Below are 3,752 nucleotides of genomic sequence, written 5' to 3' on the forward strand. Positions count from 1 at the left end.
AACCTGTTGAAAAATGATGGCTGATAACCAGAAAGAGGAATGTAAGAAATTTGTAGGCTGCTCACCTCCAGCCTGGATTTATAGTTCCTGCCTTGCTGGCCAGATTCCCTCTGAAGTTGTGACCCTTATATGTCAACAGAAGTCTCTGTGCTCAGAAAAGAAGAAAGGAGGTTTCTTAAACTCTTATCATTAAAAATGGATAAATGCACACCAAAAAACCCAGAGGTGAGACAAGGCAGAGTTGCTCTGCATTTTCCAGAGAACCAGGGTGCCCAGTTAGCCCAGTGGTTTGTTTTGGGGGAGAGGAGAAGGGTGCTAGGGCGTTAGAAAGCCCTCTTCTCCCAGGTGCGTGGCCCAGGAGACACCGGCTCGACAGCCTGGTCTAGGCTGAGGTCTGGAGCAGAAGGAGAAGTACAGGTTCTTGGGCCTTATGTATCCTCTGAGTTTTCACTTTCTCCAGAGTATCCTCCCTAACAGTCGATGCAGAATCCTTTCCCTGAAGCCGTTCCTGAAATTCCACAGAATAAGAAGGCAACCTGTTCAGGCAGCAGGTGAGCTTCTGGGGTTGGGCTCTGGTCCCTAGACTCAGAGAAGGAAATGGCATGTCTGGTCCCATGGCCACAGCTGAGTGTCCAGGAAACATTGGTGTTGCGGCCTTTCCTTTTAGATTAACTTCTTGAACCATTCTGTGTGTCTTTCTTTCTCTTTCTTTTCTTTTTTTCCCCCTTCGTACTTCTGTGGTGTTCATGCTTCAGAATCTCACTCTCCTTTCTTCCCCCTTTATTTCTGTTACCCAGGAGAGATGTGTTAACGTCTTTGCATCCTGTTTTCCTAATCTGTAAAATGAGAATAAGGATCTTCACTTAGTAGAAGGGTGAGAAAGATTACATACCTGTTGGCTCTCCTTCCTTGCTTTTCCTGTCTTTGCCTTATTAGTTTATCTTTGAAATCTTTTCCATTTCTTCTCCACTTTTTCTTTCCACTTCTCCATCTTTCCTTCCTTCTCTGCCTGTTCCTCTCTTGCTTTCTCCCGTTCAGCTTTGTGCTCACAGTAAGCCACCGTGGCACATTGCATTTTATCATCCAGCCACCTCTCCTCTGCTGCTGTGCAAGCAACGTGCCTGCCGTGAATAGGCCCTTCAGCACGGAGGGCAGACCTGCATTTCCCTGTGCTCTCAGGCCAGGGTTGCTGAACCCTAGACTATTATAGATGCAGAGTGTGATTTGATGGTCTAAATCTCTTCCCATGCTCAACTGCAATTGGTGGCATTTTCTTTTCCAATGTAAACTAACCCAAGAGGAGGTAGGCTGGAAGTCTCACAAACCACTAGGATTACTTGGCACTTGACGTATTCAAAAGGTCTTTCCTTTCTAAGAATGTAGCATGCAAGACACTTTGATTCCCAACATCAAGTCTAACTCCGGCCCTCTCAGAGCTGCCTCTCAGTGCCCAACTCTCTGGAACTAGAAAACCTTGACCATATTTATGTACCTGAGGAAAAAATGGGGAATAGATTTAATTGAAACTATTCAAAATTTCAGGGAGTATCTTCCCTGCCAGGAACCATATAACCTATTGAATTGGAGAGTGAGGCTTCATAGTTAGAGATGGCTTGGACCACTCAGCCTTTGTTCATCCTGTGGTCCTACCACATGCCAGGGTCTGAAGAAGGCTCCTAAGAGCAATGGTGGATAACTGGTAGGAGAGAAAGCAGGTAACTAGACCGCTTCTTACCTTATCACAGGTAAACCTGACTTTTGGGGGGAGTGTAGTGGTGGTGAACCTCTTCTCTACCTGCATTCGAGGTAAATCTAGGATTTGGGGGACATACTTATGGTAGTGATGGCTGTCCCAGCCCGAGGCTATTGAAGGGGTAGGGCTTCCCAAAGAGAAACACCTGATTTGAATCCAAAGGGGGATGTGAAGAAGGTACTGGGCAGAGGGAGAGAGAATTTTTCCGAGGGAAAAAGCAGTGCATTTCCAGAACAGGAGACGTGACAGGGAGAACATTGCATGTGGGGGTTCACCTTCCATTTCCCAGGATTGGTGAGTGTGGAGTCAGGGATTGCCGGGGAGCAAGGAAGGGACGTGGAGCCTGGGAAGCCTTGGCTGTCATGGGGAGGCGTTTGAACATTTTCCTGAAGGCATGAAAGAGTCCTTAAGGACTGTTAAATGGGAAGGGTACATGACCATGTATGTTACTTTAGGATCTTAACTTCCAGCTTCCATGGACCCATTGATTGTAAGAGAGCAAGACTGGGCTCAGAAGTCACAGGCAGGGTAGTGGCTCTCAGCCTGGCTGCACCTGGAATCACCAAGGGAGCTGTAAAACGTATGGATGCCTCTGTTCCACCTGCAGAGACTCGTATAATTTGTCTAGGATATAGTCTGGGCTTTGGAATTGTGAAAGCTTCTCAGGAGACTCTCACATGCAGCCAAGTCTGAGAACCCCTGATTTAAGAGACACAGAAATGGAGATACTAAAGGACCCTTAGGCTGGGTCATGCGCAGGCAGGACCATGCTCTAGTGCTTCTTAAAAAAAAAAAAAAAAAGTGTTTTTTTTCTTCTAGAAGTAGTTAGAGATCAATAGGTGAGATCTCAAGTAACTGCACAAAGCCTGAGTCTTTCCTTGATGGGAAGTAGCAAAATGTCAAGGATGAACTGATCAGTGACAATTGGGGAAGGTGAGGTGGGCAGAGACTGACATCATGTACTTAGAATATGAGTTATTTCTGAATTGGCACACAGATATAACTGCTCAACACCCCATCCCCACAGACCATTTTGTCTAAATTGGGCTTTGATTTTTCTTCCTTAAATTGATTGGGATTGAACAGAAATACTCTAAATAAACCGCATAGCAAGTTTTATATTTAGCCTGCCAAACTATGGCTGATTCGTGAACAATCAAAACAATGACTATCACCAAAAAGCAGCTTATATTTTAAACTTCAAAAAGGATTTATTCAGTTTCTTTCTTTTGTTTTTCCTGCATTGTTTTCCGAGGTGAGTACAATGTGGAGTGTGGCACACTCCACATTTCCCCTTTCTGTTAGCCCTTCTAAGAACTGCTCAGCCTGAGAACACTGGGAACATTCAGGGCACCCGAATACCATGGCGTTAACCCCTCCCTGCACAGAGGGCTCCGCTGGCTTCACAGCTGTGGCTTTGCTGGGAGCTGTGGGCTTTCAAAAACCCATCATGAGCTTGTGGTCTTTCAAAAACCCATCGTGCCAACTGATGTGACTTAGGGGTTAAATGCAGTTTGCAATTTTAAAAAAGGGGGCTTGATCTGTTAAAATAGGCTCCTGAAGAACACGTGAGTCTGAAATGGTTGCAACATTGGAGAAGGTGGGAGTGCAAGCTCCAAGGCCCTCAAAAACTCAGATTTGGGGCTGGAATCAGGAGAGAGACTCTCCTGGGGTTTCCATGACTCTCATCTACGTGTATGCCTTCCTGTTGAAACCCCTGACAGTACCTTTGACAACATGTTATTATCTTACAATAAAACCTGTCCCCAACCCCCCATCCTGCTGCCTCCTCTAGTTTCTAAGAAGGTGTCAAACAGTTAACTGTGGGGGATGGATAGTTAAAACGCAGATTCTCAAAGTTCCTGGTGACTTGACTCTTTTGGGGGGCTGAGATCACACTCTCTCATTTCATTTTATTTTACTTTTTCATTTTCACTGGAGTTGAATTAACAACAAGAGAACGCCTCCAGGTTTACAGTTGTGTGGCTTATTGTGTATA

This window comes from Nycticebus coucang, chromosome 2 (assembly GCF_027406575.1).
Source record: "Nycticebus coucang isolate mNycCou1 chromosome 2, mNycCou1.pri, whole genome shotgun sequence".
NCBI classification, from domain to species: domain Eukaryota; kingdom Metazoa; phylum Chordata; class Mammalia; order Primates; family Lorisidae; genus Nycticebus; species Nycticebus coucang.